The sequence below is a fragment of the Lissotriton vulgaris genome, chromosome 5 (assembly GCF_964263255.1).
Source record: "Lissotriton vulgaris chromosome 5, aLisVul1.2, whole genome shotgun sequence".
Classification (NCBI taxonomy): domain Eukaryota; kingdom Metazoa; phylum Chordata; class Amphibia; order Caudata; family Salamandridae; genus Lissotriton; species Lissotriton vulgaris.
In genome coordinates this window covers 786,578,749-786,595,889 of record NC_141693.1, presented here as the reverse complement: position 1 = coordinate 786,595,889, position 17,141 = coordinate 786,578,749, and positions in this window count along the sequence as shown.

The following is a 17,141-nucleotide window of genomic DNA, read 5'->3' as shown; positions in this document are numbered from 1 at the left end:
TCCTCCTAGGTCGTTGCTACCTCTTTGCAACCCTCTCCCACAACACTGCTTGCTTGCCACGATACAAGCAAGTATCTTTCCCATGTAGTTGGAATACGTATGGAATTAAAGCTCCATCGCCTATGCACATATTGGCGCTTTCACGTCAAATCTCCACTAGCGTGCCTATGCACTTAATCAACCTTTGAAATTGTTGACACAGTTCTAAAAAGCAGACTTGTGAATTTACAATGCAATTGCAAGACTTAGAAAAATACACCTAGCAGCGAGCAAAACAGTCGCAATAATACACTGAAGTTCTATAGCTCGTTTACAACCAAGATCTGTTTGACTTAATACCTGCCATCTTAACCAGAGAAGACTCCCCATTATTTTTTTTTTTTTTTTTTAAATTTTTGGAAACCTTTATTGTGCATGTTGCAGAAGAACAAATACGGGCCTACAACCATCCGGCCGGCCACAATACTTATGAGCACAGGTGTCAGCAATACAGACCTCTGATGGCATCAGGATACAACCACAATTAATAACAGTTACGTTGGAAAGAACGTGCCGCCAGGGAGAAGGATCAGTAAAGGTTACATTTTAAGGTTTTTTGAAGAAATAAAAGTCAATAAAGAATAGGTGTAAAGGATATCCGAGTCCGCACATTAGGTCCACATGAGCAGGCAACAGGAAAAATAACAACAAGTACGTGAAGCTCTTCGTCAACGCGGCAATACAGTAGGAAACAAAGCGGATAACAGGAACCACGCTCGTGCCACTCCCAGCGCCACCCACTCCCAACCATCCTCTATCACAGACCCAGAAAGGAAAACAGTATGAGAAAGCGCAGGAAAGTAAGAGAAAAGGCCCATAGAAACTAAATAAGAAAATTAAATCTACCCCCCCACCCTGCACCAACGCGGAGGCTACGGCCTACCCCCCCCGACAATGTGCCTGTCGCCCCTTAAAGAACCCGAAATGTAGTTCAAGTAAAGGAAGAAGAAAGGAAAAAGGAAGGAAAAGAATAAAAATGGTACTATGAAATATAGAGAGTGAGAAAAGGCCATCCTAATCTGCGACCCTCAAAAACTACAAATGAAGCGGGAGGAGGAGCCAATCACAACATTCCCAATTCCCCAGGCAGAGACACAATCCCCACACAGTTAGCGATTATTGAGAACCAGATATTAATACGCAAGCAGTTAGGGAAAAGACATTTTAACGTGTGCGACGTAATCAGAGTGTATAATTTCCAATCCCGGTCCCACCAGCCCATTAATCGACAGCATAAGAAGCTTCCGCCCCAAGTTCAGGAGAAACAGCAAGCGTTAAGGTAATATAGGAGCGAAGCATTAATCAACAGCGATCAAGTAATCTGGACACAAGATACATCCCCAAATCCCGGTCCACCAGCCCAGCAGCCTACAGCAAGAAAAGCGGCCTAGCCCTGACCCGAGCGTGGATACCCACTCAGCGCCGCCCAAGAGAGTCCCGCCCACCACAGAACAAAGGAGCAAAATGGCGAGAGGACAGAGGACAACAATAAAGGAGCACAAAATGGCCACGATGAAAAATCAGGGAGTCCGTCGAGTGCAGCAGAACGTTCCATAAGTACACCAAGAGTACACGATGATTTATTCAGGATAGGCAAGGGGCGCAGCGCAGGAGGAGAAAGCAGCCGCGTCGTTGCAGACAAATCTCGAGGCACACACAATAGAAAGTCTGGCCACAGTGTTGCACCCATATCCTGGAGGGGAAACAAAGTGTCCCGAGGGGAGTCATCAGGCTGGTAATCCTGGGCGTCAGCGAGGTAGACAGTGAGTTCAGGTGTGCAGCAAGCAGGAGAGATCGTCGGCACCCCACACGTTGCAGGCAATGGCTGGCAGTAGCTTTGCGCATCCGAGGCATTAGTACCCCAGCCCAACGTAGATGCCATGCGGTCCAACTTGTCCCCCAGTTCACGGTAGCAGTGGCGCACTTCTGAGCGGAGGTCACGCAGGGCTGACAGGACAGCGCCGAGAGAAATCACAGGCTGTAGCCCCTGGGTCTTGTGTCCCCGGGGGATCTCTCGAATCTCGGGTTCCCCTGTAGCCAGGGCGGCACTGGTTTCTGGCGTGGACGGGCTCAGCTCCCCACCAGGCATAACAGCGCACTGAATCATCGTGACCAGGTTCCACGACGGGCACCGGAGTTAGGAGAGCACCAGCGCACCCCCTTGTAGTCGCTGGCTGAGTATTGTGCTCCGTGCCCCAGAGACAACGCGTGTAGGTTAGACGCCCCTCGGCAGTCTCGGGTAGCGAGGCACGGGATCAATAAACAAAGTGCGACCCAAAATGGCCGGACAGTCCTCTCCCCGTACCTGCCGCCTCAGACAAAGGCTCCGCTACGATGGTGGTTCACGGCTCCGCAAACTCTGTCCTCTCTCAGTCCACACCGTGCCATCCCAGATGAATAGGCTCGGTCAGCGCCTCGCAGGGGCCACACTGGTTCCATCGAAGCCAGCGCCGGCGGGGCACTCCGGCCGGCAGCCGGTCTCAGAGGCACGGGAGGAGGAGCACACGGGAGCGGGGACCAGGGCCGGGAACTAAGAGGCAAATATCTTCGGCTGCCGGGCAGGTCCAGGGTCCGGGAGAGCACCGCTGTGATCAGCGCCGTGTCACACACAGCCTGCCGTCGAGTGTGACAGGATTGGGATCAGGATGTCAGCACGGCAAAAACGGACTGGCGGAGCCGGGAGTCTACAGGTCCGCTCCGGCCGCCATCTTGGCTCCTCCCCGACTCCCCATTATTAAGCCCAGCGATTAAAAAGGTCAGTTAAGTAACGAGAACACCAAATATTTAATGTAGCGCAGAATTGAGAAAATGGGGGTGGGGGCGTTCTGTTTGAATTATATTTTTACAATAGTCGTTGACAGCTCTTCCTTCTCCCCAAGCTTGCCTTTATTTTGCGCGTAAAGGTCAAAGCAATGTATATATTCACCGGCACTTATATCTAAGCTGTGCATTACACCTTTTACTAATACTCCATTTACTAGCTAGGTGGTCGATACAAAACTAGTCCTATCTGCATTTAGTTGAGTGCTTGGCAGATACCGGCAGACATCTACTACTCAGAAAGCTGATACCTCGGGTCTGAAGCAAGAACCATATTATATTTTTGCCCTCCAACTCAATGTTCACTTTTCAGAGCAGACCCCGTAAAATGTTTTCATTAGGCACAAATTGCTCCTTAAATTAAGGTACATAAAGTCAAATAGATTTTAGGTAATAAAGTAATTACGTAATTTAGAAGTTGGGCTAATCGTTAATACACAGCTTTAAGTTGGAAGAACACTTGTTTTAGTTGGAATATTGCCACACACACACCCAGACCCCCACACACACACACCCACACAAACACAACCCACACACACACACACACAGACCCCCACACACACACAAAGAACACCCACACACACACACCCACACCCACACACACAACCCCACACACACAACACCCCACACACACACAACCGCACACACAACCCTCTATCTATCTATCTATCTATCGATCTATCGATCTATCGATCTATCTATCTATCTATCTATCTATCTATCTATCTATCTATCTATCTATCTATCTATCTATCTATCTATCTATCTATCTATCTATCTGTCTATCTGTCTATCTGTCTATCTATCTATCTATCTATCTATCTATCTATCTATCAATCTATCTATCGCCCTCACTCTATCTATTGCCCTTCACTCTATCAATCTATCTATCGCCCTCACTCTATCGCCCTGACTCTATCGATCTATCGCCCCTCACTCTATCAATCTATCTATCTATCGCCCTCACTCTATCTATCTATCTATCTATCTATCTATCTATCTATCTATCTATCTATCTATCTATCTATCTATCTATCTATCTATCTATCTATCTATCTATCTATCTATCTATCTATCTATCTATCACCCTTACTCTATCTATCGCCCTCTATCTATCGCCCTCACTCTGTCTATCGCCCTCACTCTGTCTATCTATCTATTTATCTATCTATCTATCTATCTATCTATCTATCTATCTATCTATCTATCTATCTATCTATTGCCCTCACTCTATCTATGTATCTAGCTATCTATCTATCGCCCTCACTCTATCTATCGCCCTCCCTCTATCTATCTATCGCCCTCCCTCTATCTATCTATCACCCTCACTCTATCTATCGCACTCACTTAATCTATCACCATCACTCTAACTATCTACCTCACTCTATCTATCTATCGCCCTCACTCTATCTATCACCCTCCCTTTATCTATCGCCCTCCCTCACTCTATCTATCGCCCTCCCTCTCTCTATCTATGGCCCACCCTATATCTATCTATCGCACTCACTCTATCTATCTATCGCATCACCACAGCATCACTCAGCACCACCACAGCATCACTCAGGGGCTCCACAACATCACTATGCACTACCACAGCATCACTGAGCGCCACAGCATCACTCTATCTATCCATCGCATCACCACAGCATCACTCAGCACCACCACAGCATCACTCAGGGGCTCCACAACATCACTATGCACTACCACAGCATCACTGAACGCCACAGAATCACTTGTCACCGCCACAACATCACTCAGCGCCACCACAGCATATATTTGTGCAAACATTCAACAATAACTGGTTTAATTATGTTCTCTCAATGTTTCAAGTTTTATTAAAAATGTCCCGAAAAGATGTTAATATTTCACTTCTGTTCTTGGATTTTCGTCACAATAAAAAACACTGAACTTAATCAATAAAAGTTATTTACAAAAGTTTAGGCTATTGCCATTATAAATTACAATAACTTTTATTTAAGTATTAATTATTAAAACAAATTAAAAGCCATTGTTATTTGTAATATTTATACATCTAAGTCACGTAAATACAACACATATTGCATTACAAATGCTATAGCTGTCACATTTGCAAATGTTTTATAACTATTGGCATTGTAAATGACAAAGGTATTAATTTCATTATTTTCAAAACCAACAGATAAATAAAATATTTGTCATTTACAATACCAATTGCTCAAACTTTACTAATGCGAGACCTATTGCATTGCAAATGCTTGTTTAAGAATAGGGACTATTATGCTTTCTGTCCACGATGTGGCCACATATTGTCTGGCTGCTGCATTTCATACTTGCATCAGTATAGAAACCCATAAATTAATACGTGATTTGAATTTGTCGATTGGGACCCCATCCGGGTCAGGAGCAAAATTTCCCAAGGAGGTAGTAACCTCTTCTAGACTGAAGGGTTTTAGGTGTAAGTAACCTAAAAAGCATATTGCTCCAGGGGTGGCATCCAGGTCTTGGTTTTCTGGCTTGAAAATTCCCCCATAATGACTCAGTCTCAGTCGGCCTGTTGGACTAACTCTGTACCCAAGGGGGGCTGGTGAGTCCTTTAAAAAAGGCTGGTTCATAGTTTTCTAGCAAAGGGTAACATCTCTTGTTTCTGCTGCCTGTTACAATTTTGCCCATGCTTCCTTCTGCAGCTCCTCCTTTCTTTTCCTTAGCGCTTGCTTGCAAGGAAGTCTTAGGGTTAGAATCTCTTCCCTCTTTCTGGGGTGAGTATGAAGGGCTTTCTTCAAGTTTTGGTTTGCACTCGAGCAATCCCAGTTAAACCACCTGTTGCCAGTCCTTTCTCAATCATTTGTTCCAAGGCTTCCATTAACAAGGACTTTTCACATAATGTATTTCTCTGTAACTTCCTACAAGTAAGTCTGTGAACTCCAACTGACCAGGCACTACGGATCCTTCTAGCAGTTACAGTACCACCGCTCTATTTGCTGTCAGTGTTTATGGAGCACTGGGGTTTCACTAGCTTCTGCCTCTCTAGAATGTCTACAGAATCTCAACCCCTGAGAACAAGACAGCATCAGTTAAACAGATGTCCATGCAGTGCATGTTTTGTACTCTTCATATAAGCTACAATCTTACATACTCCAACACAAATGTCCTCAGCAACCTCATCAACTTTAAGTGCCATTTATTCACCCCATTCGGAATGGCTATCATTGACTCATTGTCACCAAAAAGTATCATCGCCTTTATGTTTTTTGCAGTTTTATAGAGCACAGACGTTGCCCATAAACATCACAGTGCTTTATATAAGAGCCATATTACATTATACTAGGTCAGGTTTTTTTTCAATATATTTTTTTTTTTAGGAACAGGGAGATTTGCTCATATTCACAGGATCTTGAGCTGATTCCGGGACTCACACCTAAAGTTCTAAGGTTGCAGCTCATAGTTCACAAAATGTCATGCTGTGTATTGCGTGAAAGGTTCTGCTCCCTTGACCTCCAAGATCATTCAAAACAAGCATTTACAATGCAATGGTCTTGGCATTATTAAAGGTAGAGCTATGGGCATTGCTCATGACATTTTTTTTTGTTTGTTTTTCCTTTTTTTTAAATCATAAATAAATGGCATTGTCATTTACAATGCCAATAGCTTAATCGTTAAATAAATGGTATTGTCATTTACAATGCCAATAGCTTAATCGCTCGCAAATGCTTGACCGATTGCATTTACACCCACACAGAGCCACACACACAAAGCCACCCACACACACATACAGAGCCACCAACACAGAGTCATTCACATAGAGCCACCTACACAGAGCCACCCTCACACAGACAGAGCCACCCACACAAAGAGCCACCTACAAAAAAGCGTTCCACACAGAGCCACACACACAGAGCCACACACACACACACGCACACCCAGCCACACACACACACACACACAGCCACACACACACACACAGAGCCACACACACAGCCACACACAGAGCCACACACAGACAGAGCCACACACAGACAGAGACACTTATGATCCAAGCTTCTGCTAACTAAAGGCATAATGCCATCCCTGATAGATATATGCAATGACCATATGGCTAGGCCCTCCTCATTAAGCCTCGAGCCTCATTGCTTTCTTTATCTTAATTGTTTACCTTGTATATGTTGTGTGCATTTTATTATGGTTATGCCAAAAGTATGAAAGCAAGAACGAGTCAGTGGATGGATAAGGGGGTGCACAAGTGACCCTGTGCATGTGATGACAGCGTGAGGGCTCAAACTCAGTGACACAAGGCCAGTCTCTTTAACAGAGGTTTGTGTTTGTGTCCTGAAAGACTGGACATACACAAAAAACTAACGCAATAACCATTTTGCTCATAGTCTGTGGTAAAAACATCAACGTGCCAAATAATAATCGTGATGCCTCTGATTAACCCCATGTTAGCTTGAAAAGGAATAATTATATTTGACAGCATAAATGGTGGCGGACCCCTCCCTTCAATTGATGAACAATAGATCATAGTGGAAAAAGACTTTCTTGTTAAAGCAACATGTGCTGGAAAACTAGTGTTTCTTTAATGGGATTTATAGGGTATCCGCTTATTAACCTAGCAACTTCAAAAAAGGAGTTCCATTAGGGAGAACGGTACACAAGTAGTGAGTAGGCTTCGACAGAGAGCAAGGGAGTTGGGGAACAGGCAGGGACAGGTAGGGTTAGGACAGCAAGAAGGCGCGGCGACAATGAAAAGTTGGGTGGTTAGGAATGCACATGTGGTTTGTAAGGCATAAAAGACTATGCAGGGGGAAAAATGCCAGAGACAGAGGGGCAGAGAGGGAGTTGTTAGAGTGGACTCAATGTGCAGAAAGGGAAAAATTAGAGGTAGTAGAGATGCATGTAGCTGAAAAAATCCCATTTTGCAGGGGGGCCATTGGATGCGGGATTTTGAAGGCGGCGGGTGAGGCTGTTCAAGAATGTTGGTTTTGTCAATTGAAAACCGAATAAAAATGTATTCAAATTAAAAATCACCATTTTGTAACAAAAAAGAAAACATTTTTAGTGTGTTTTTCTAGTGTAAAAATATAACACATTAACAGCCAGATTCATCAAGCGAAATGCGCTCGCAAAAGGGCCAGATTCTGAGAATCTGGCCCTTTGCGAGTGCAATTTTTGCATTTGGGATTCATCATCCCAAATGCAAAAATCGCTAATAAAGAATTTGCAAATTTGCGAGGATTAGCATTTAAGGAATCTCTATTAGAGATTCCTTAAATGCTATTCATGAAACATTTTAAAATTGCGAATTCGCAATTTAGGAGCGCTATTTACCACGAAGTCAAACCTCGTGGTAAATAGCGAAAACCTAGAAAAATGCATTTAAATGCATTTTTCTAAGCTGCATGTTACACACACACATGTCCTTTGGACATGTGTGTGCACAACATCAGTGTAAATTCACATTTCAGGGGTGCTCCTTTGGACACCCCTGCACCCATGAAATCGCATCCTTATTTGCGATTAGCAAATTGCTAATCGCAAATAAGGAATAACTCCCCATTCATTCCTATGGGCTTTGGCCCATAGGAATGAATGGGGAGTTATTCCTTATTTACGATTAGCAATTTGCTAATCGCAAATAAGGAGGATGTAGGAATCGCAATTTATTTTGCGATTTCTACATGAATCCCGATTTGCAAGTCCTTAATAGCGATTCCTTAATATTCGCTATTAAGGACTCGCAAATCGGGACTTTGATTAATCTAGCTGTAAGTCCGCAGGCAAAATTGAGAAAAGGGCTCAGCACAAGCATGTTAAATGTGTTGCTAATCCAATGAGAAACTGAAGACCTCACAAATACTCCAGCGCTTTAACTGACTTTAGAGTTTTGATCCCTTTAGAGTAGCTTGAACCTAGAAGTTATGAAAATTAATTTTTAAATAAAAAATATGACAACCTAACCAGTTAGGGAGTTTAAATTACCACAAACATGGTTAACAAGGGTGGGCGGAACTCAAGTTTTCTGTACCTTGCCCCATCACTGGGCCGAGCAATTGACACATGGCATGATTGCCTGTTGCAGGGCATTGGTGCTCAATGTGCCGCTCATGGTCTCCAGCTGATCCTCACTGCCACTTGCTGAAAGGCCTCCTTCACCCTATGCAAGGACTAGTAAGATTATAAATAGTCTTTCAGAAGAGTAATTTTACAAGACCGCAACCTGAGCCTCACAAAGCTTATTCCCAACACAAATCAAGCCGCCATCTTGGAGTGGTGCTACTTTCCATTCATTACGACAGAAACCAAATCATTCATTAACATTTTAAGGAAAAACAAACTTACGTTCCAAATTGCACAATTTTAGAAAAAACTCTAAAGCAGTCACTCCTGATGTGCGTAGGATGCCTGCCCCCTTCCTCCACCATAGTCAGACCTTCCAGAACATTCTGCGCTCTGCCTGCCGCCGGCCCGTTATTCTGCGCATCGCTAGCCGCTCCACCTGAAAGAGAACAACGAAGGAAGTTTCAAAGTGTTACCTGTCTTAGTTAAAATCTTCCTTCTCTGAAGCCGAGTCCCGCGTGCGCCGTGCGGCTCCTCCGTGAGCCCAGGGGAAGAAGTGGCTGTTATGTAGAGCCCCGCAGCCCTCTTGACTCCTCTGCGGTGCCTGCAGGGAAGGACCCGGGGCTAAAGAGCGCCAGGATGTGGCTTACATCTCCCAGCAATCACCTAAATGATGCCTAATTTCCGATAAGAGGCGAAGGAGGAATTGGGCGCAATCAATATTAGAACGCAGGAATCAACAATTGGACATAGGCGTGGTTTAACACTTGTTCTTCCCAGATAAAGAGCTCCACTTAGAAAATAGGCAATTAACCCACCCTTACAGAGAAAGCATCCTGAAAGTGAACAAGGAAGGAAGTTTCAAAGTGTTACCTGTCGTAGTTCAAATCTTCCTTCTCTGAAGCCGAGTCCTGCGTGCGCCGCGCGCCTCCTCCGTGAGCCCAGGGGAAGAAGTGGCTGTTATGTAGAGTCCCGCAGCCCTCTTGACTCCTCTGCGGTGCCTGCAGGGAAGGACCCAGGGCTAAAGAGCGCCAGGGTGTGGCTTACATCTCCCAGCAATCACCTAAATGATGCCTAATTTCCGATAAGAGGCGAAGGAGGCATTGGGCGCAATCAATATCAGAACGCAAGGTGATTGGCTGGCGGCATGGTAACTCCAACTGGCGCCTGCGCATCCACGGATCGGAACCGTAGCCAGCGACACGTAATGCAAGCAGGTTAGATAGCGTTTATGTGTCCAGGGCAAAGTTTTACGAGAAGCTCATTGCTCACCACGTGAACTCTGATACTCAAATAAAAGCTTGCAGATTGCAGTGTGATAAGGACGCGCGCGGGCACTTTGCTTGTTTTGCACCAGCATTAAAGCTGTTATTACAAGACACGAAGACACAGGTGTGCACAGGAAGGGCATAGACGTGACTGAACTCTCAGGTGGAAGGGAAGGCCCCGGAGCTGCCATGCTGACCTCAATGAGTGCCTGAGGATGACTTCTTCTGCTGGCGGTCAGCCTGAAATGGCTGCCACAAAGCTCCGACATTTTCTCGATTCGGGGGCGTGTTTTTAGCAGTTGAGTGACGGATGATGTCACGGCTTAAAAAATACAAAAAACACGCTGTCAGGATCCCTTCCAGTAAAGGTCCAGTTAGGGTTTCCAAAACGAAAAGACAGGATTGGAGTTTCATTCCTTCTTGGGCCAGAGCATGGAATTCACGGAATTCCAAGATGGCGGCCAGAGCAGGAGAGTTGCCGGTCTAGTCTCTTTGGACTTTCAATGCGGAGTTCAGGTGAGGCGCGCGCTCTATCTGAGCTGCGCACTTCACCGAGAATTCTGCCCCAGTTAGTCGCGTTCTTAGGGAGCTAGAAACGTTAGTGATAAAAGTTTATTCAGAGTCCAAGAGTCTGTAGGAATTTGGTACAGAGACGTTTAAGGGTTGACATTTCTAAAGAATTAACCGGCATTTCCAAGAACGTCACGCTGGCAAGGAAAGCGGCGGCGGAGACGGCATTTCCAAGAACCTCGCGCTGACAGGAAAAGCGGCGGCGGGGATTCTCTGTCACATTTATCTTCAAGGCGGCAGTACCGCTTCAGGAAGCTTCCTCTTCAACAGAGCGGTGAAGACAAGAGCTAAGTTATTTGATGTTTAAATCGAGAAGCGCTCCTAAATGTTAGCGCAACAAGTCAGAAATAAACCCAGTATAATTTAGTAAAGTAATCTGTGATAACAACCTTCGAATTTAGAATTAGTAGCGCTGAAGCACAGGAAGCGCATTCACGTTAAGAGTTATAAGTTAATATTTAAACTACTAGCAGTATTACCAAGAGAGAAGAGATTCCACTACCTGAAGTTTAATGACTTGTCACTGGACTGGAAGACAGAATTCCTAAAAGAGATAAGAAGAGTTACACAGAATCCATTTTAAGAAGATGTCAGCAGACATTCACTGGTAGGTCAAAAGATAATGGGAGATAAGGGTCATTTTCTAGGAATCAGTGGATAAACAATTTATTGTTTTCTAGATGAGGTTCGCATCAATAAAACACCCAATAAGAAAATAGAAAAGAAGACCAGGAACTGCATATAGTGGTAGGTTAAATAGCTAAAAATATAATATAGCTGAGAATTGCAGAGAGGAATATTAATAGCAATCTTTTGATTACAGTAAAGAAAACACAGACACGCAGTCCAGATAAAGAACCTCACAGGAGAAGGAAGAGTTGCAGGTCCACACAAGCCCTTGGGTATGTGAGAGTAACATAGTTTGGGTAGAAAACAGAGTAGGAAGTTAAGGAGAATAAAATATTGTTGTATGTGTTTAGTATTTACAGGAGTCAATATCAGGCTGATTAACGGCCGGTAGAAGATTCGTCGAAGTACCAAGGAATCCGGACCAGTCTCTTCTGTGCCTTTATTTTATTATGGTTGTTTTCTCCACTTTTCCCCTTCCCTTTTTCTGATTGCTTGGAGTTATGATTTCATTCTGACTCCGACCGATTGGGAAGAGGGAGTCGGAAAGTTAGCATCTTCTGTTCCTGTGCAAGTCAACATAAAGATTAAAATTGGAAGTTCGTGGAGCCCTGACAGAGTGAAGTGCCCACGTTGTAAATTTGCACCTGAACAGAATGGTTGAAAGGGTTAATTTGCAGACCTTGGGAGCGGTGTTAGATGCTATACAGAAGGAGCTAGTGACAGTAAAGGAAGAGAATCGAGGGCTGAGGCAGGAGGTAATAAATGCTAGAAAAGAGACAGCCGAGTTAGCGCAGAGGATCAGGCAACCATCTTCAGGCACTGGAGAAACTCCAACCACCTCCTCTGGGGAAATCAATAGGTTAACAACACAGGTGATACATTCCTTATCACCAGTCATTCCCTTAGCTGCACCTGAGAGATTTAGTGGGGACCTGCAGAAGGCACAGGTGTTTATCACACAATGCTCTTTACACTTCATGTGTCGTCCTTCTATCTTCCCCGACGCACAATCCAAAGTAGCATTCATCCTGTCTTATTTAAGTGGAGATGCAGCCGCCTGGTCAATGCCCATCGTGACTCGAGACGATCCTCTCCTGCAGAACTATGATGAATTCAAAAAGGAATTTTTGCGCATTTTTGATCGAAGGCGAATATCTCAGGCTGTGGATAATGAGCTTCTGGAATTAAAGCAGGGAAACCGAGACTTGGTGGCGTATTTGGCTCACTTTAATAAATTGATAATGGAAACAGATTGGCCGGAAAGTAAAAGAACAGCGATTTTCTATCGCGGTCTACGGGATGAATTAAAAGATGGACTGGCGCAAATTCCAAATCGACCTACGGAGATATCAGCCCTCATAGACTTGGTCCTGGAGTTGGATTTCCGGCAAGGTGAAAGGCGAGGCGAAAGGAGACGAGAGTTTCGAAGCACTGTGCCTCGTTTTGACAGAGCACGGACCGACGTAGGAAGAGTTTCAGAAGGGTCCAACAGTCAGGAGCCAATGCAGATAGGAGCAATAAGGGGTCCACTTACTAAAGAAGAAAAAGAGAAGAGACGAGCCAATAATCTGTGCATGTATTGTGGTTCAGGCGGACATTTTGTGAGAAATTGCCCAAAGAAACCCAAAGGAATGTACAAGCCGAAGGAAAACTAGTTGCACCACCTGTAGAAGGAGTTGTACAGGTGGATGCGAGTCAAGATTCAACTCCACAAGAACATCAAGAACACCGATTGGCCAACACTCTGCAATCATCTTCTCCACATCTCGTATTATCCATGACTATAACATTTCGTCAGGAGATTCGGAAAGGAGTGACAGTAATGGTGGACTCCGGAGCAACAGGAAACTTTTGTGACCAAAGATTTGCGACCAAGATAGGTTTGAAAGCAATACTCAAGGAAAAGAGTGAACCAGTTAGAGCGATTGACGGAACAAATCTATCTTCGGGACCCATAATTAGTCATACCGAAATGGTGCGATTGACAAGAGAAGATGGTCATCAAGAAGACATCCAGTTCAATCTAATCGATGCTCCCCAATTTCAGCTAATTTTAGGACTCCCTTGGCTCACCGAGCATAATCCCACTATAGATTGGGCAGCAAGAACAATAGAGATGACCTCGGACTACTGCAAGCATCATTGCTTTGGAAATCAAGGAGAAAATAACCAAGAAAACCCAGCTCAGGCCTTGTGTTCAGCGAATGCAGTGGTGTGCGTAATAAGTACGCAGACCATACCCGAACAATATCAAGAATTTAAAGATGTGTTTGATGAGCAGGAAGCAGAACAATTACCACCCCATCAAGTATACGACTGCAAAATCGACTTTGAACCAGGAGCGAATATGCCATGTAGTCGGGTTTATGCTTTAACTGAAAAAGAGCATGATCATTTAAAAGAATGCATCAATAAGTACCTGGCTAATGGATTCATTCGCCCCTCCCAATCACCAGTATCTTCACCTCTATTTTTCGTGCCAAAGAAAGAAGAGGGTGAGTTGAGAACCTGCATCGATTATCGTGCAATCAATCGAATAACCAAGAAGAATAGGTATCCTCTTCCTCTCATTTCAGTCTTGTTGGACCAGGTGAAAGGGGCCCAAATATTTACCAAATTGGACTTGAGAGGGGTCTACCATCTCATTCGAGTAAGAGCTGGCGATGAATGGAAGACAGCTTTCAGAACTCGTTTTGGATTATTTGAATACCAAGTGATGCCCTATGGGCTGTGTAACGCCCCAGCTGCCTTTCAGCACTTTATCAATGACGTCCTCAGTGAGTTTATAGACCAATGTGCAATTGTGTACATAGATGATATCTTGATCTACTCCGTCAACACACAGGAACATCAAGGTCAAGTGAGAAGAATTCTACAGAAACTGAGAGAAAATAAACTGTTCGTTAAGTTGGAGAAATGTGCCTTTGACGTCACTGAAGTAGAATTCTTGGGGTTTGTAATCTCGCCAGCTGGGATCCTCATGGATAAGCGGAAGATTCAGGCAGTCTTGGAGTGGAAATCCCCTACCAGTGTGAAAGAGGTACAAGCATTTATTGGGTTCGCCAATTTCTATCGGCGGTTTATCAGCGAATTTTCTCGACGAATTCTTCCACTCACACGACTATTGAGAAAGGGAGTGCGATTTGAGTGGACGGAAGAAGCAGAGTCAGCATTCAAGGCATTGAAGGAAGAATTCACCTCAGCTCCAATTCTTCTTCATGCAGACCCAGCAGAACCCTTTTACGTAGAAACAGATGCCTCAGATTTGGCGGTGGGTGGAGTACTTTCTCAGAGAAATAAGGAGACAGGACAGTTGCATCCGGTTGCCTATCGTTCAAGGAAATTGTCACCTGCAGAAATCAATTATACAATTACGGAGAAGGAGCTGTTAGCCATCAAAGATGCCTTTAAGGAGTGGAGACATTACTTAATGGGAGCACATCATGTTGTTACAGTTTACACGGACCATCGAAATTTAAAGTTTTTAAAGTCAGCTAGAACTTTAACCCCGAGACAGCTTCGTTGGTCCTTATACTTTGCTGATTATGACTTTGTCATCACCTACAGACCAGGAGCGCAGAATGGCAAGGCAGACGCCTTGTCCCGTATGGGAACCGAAGAAGAAAAGAATCAAATCAAAACGCAAGCGATAATTCCAGATTCCAAAATCATAGGTGTCATAGAAACCCAGAGTGTGAAGGAACAGATTTCTCAAGCCTTGTCACCAGCGAGTATGTTAGAGTGGACCCAACAGGAAGTTGGGAGAGAAATACTTGATGGTTTACCTTATCATTCTGGAGCCTTGTACTTACCAACGTCTACACTACAGAAACAAGTCATGAAAGAATGCCATGATCAGCTTCTAGCAGGGCATAAGGGAGAGCGGAAGACAATGGATTTAGTGAAAAGAAGTTACTGGTGGCCACAAATGAATAAGGACATTGAACAATATGTAAAAACTTGTGAGATTTGTGCGCAGGGGAAGTCAGAACGACAGGCACCAAAAGGGTTATTACAACCTCTACCCACTCCTCCATATCCTTGGCACACTATCACCTTAGACTTAATCACAGATCTTCCTTCTTGTCAAGGGTACAATACCATTTTGGTAGTAGTTGATGCATACACCAAGATGGCGCATTATGTAGCCCTGAAGGGAATCCCAACGGCAAAACAATTAACTACCCATTTTAGTGCACAAGTTGTACGGTTACATGGTATTCCTAAGGTAATCATCTCAGATCGTGGAACCCAATTGTGTGTCTCATTTCTGGAGAGTCTTCATGAAGGCACTTGGAGTTGAGACACGTTTCTCTACCAGCTTCCACCCAGAAACAGATGGGCAAACAGAACGGGTGAACCAGGAGTTAGAACAGTATTTGCGATTATTCACCTTAAAGCAGGGTGGAGAGTGGTTGGACTATTTGTGGGCTGCTGAGTTCGCTCATAACAACGCCACAAATGTGTCCACCGGTTACTCTCCGTTTTATTTGAATTATGGCAAACATCCAAATGCTACTCTGTCGGATGTTTCACTTCCAGTTCCAGCAGTTCAGGATCTAGTCACCCACTTGAGTCAGGTACACAATTCAGCATCAGAACATTTAGAACAGGCGAAGCTTAAGTATAAAGAATACGCAGATAAGAAGAGAAGAGATTCACCACACTTAGAAGTAGGAAGTGAGGTTTGGCTAAACACCAAGAACTTACGCATGAAAGGGAATCGGAAGTTCCAGCCTCGATTTATAGGCCCTTATCCTGTTGAAGAACAGGTTAATCCTGTAACCTACAAATTGACTCTCCCTACAAAACTCAAAATTCATCCAGTCTTTCATATTTCCTTGTTAAAGAAAGCAGTTCCAGGATTAAGACGAGAGAGTGTTCCACCACCAGTTCAGTTGGAAACAGGTGTGGAATTTGAAGTAAAAGACATTTTGGACTCAAAGCTAGTGAAGAGCAAACTGTACTATTTGGTGGATTGGAAAGGCTATGGGCCAGAGGAACGTTCTTGGGAATTAGAGTCTGATGTGCATGCTCCTAGACTCGTAAGACTTTTTCATCAGCGGAATCCAACCAAACCCAGACCGGGAGGGCCTTCTTTGGTGGGGGGTACTGTCAGGATCCCTTCCAGTAAAGGTCCAGTTAGGGTTTCCAAAACGAAAAGACAGGATTGGAGTTTCATTCCTTCTTGGGCCAGAGCATGGAATTCACGGAATTCCAAGATGGCGGCCAGAGCAGGAGAGTTGCCGGTCTAGTCTCTTTGGACTTTCAATGCGGAGTTCAGGTGAGGCGCGCGCTCTATCTGAGCTGCGCACTTCACCGAGAATTCTGCCCCAGTTAGTCGAGTTCTTAGGGAGCTAGAAACGTTAGTGATAAAAGTTTATTCAGAGTCCAAGAGTCTGTAGGAATTTGGTACAGAGACGTTTAAGGGTTGACATTTCTAAAGAATTAACCGGCATTTCCAAGAACGTCACGCTGGCAAGGAAAGCGGCGGCGGAGACGGCATTTCCAAGAACCTCGCGCTGACAGGAAAAGCGGCGGCGGGGATTCTCTGTCACATTTATCTTCAAGGCGGCAGTACCGCTTCAGGAAGCTTCCTCTTCAACAGAGCGGTGAAGACAAGAGCTAAGTTATTTGATGTTTAAATCGAGAAGCGCTCCTAAATGTTAGCGCAACAAGTCAGAAATAAACCCAGTATAATTTAGTAAAGTAATCTGTGATAACAACCTTCGAATTTAGAATTAGTAGCGCTGAAGCACAGGAAGCGCATTCACGTTAAGAGTT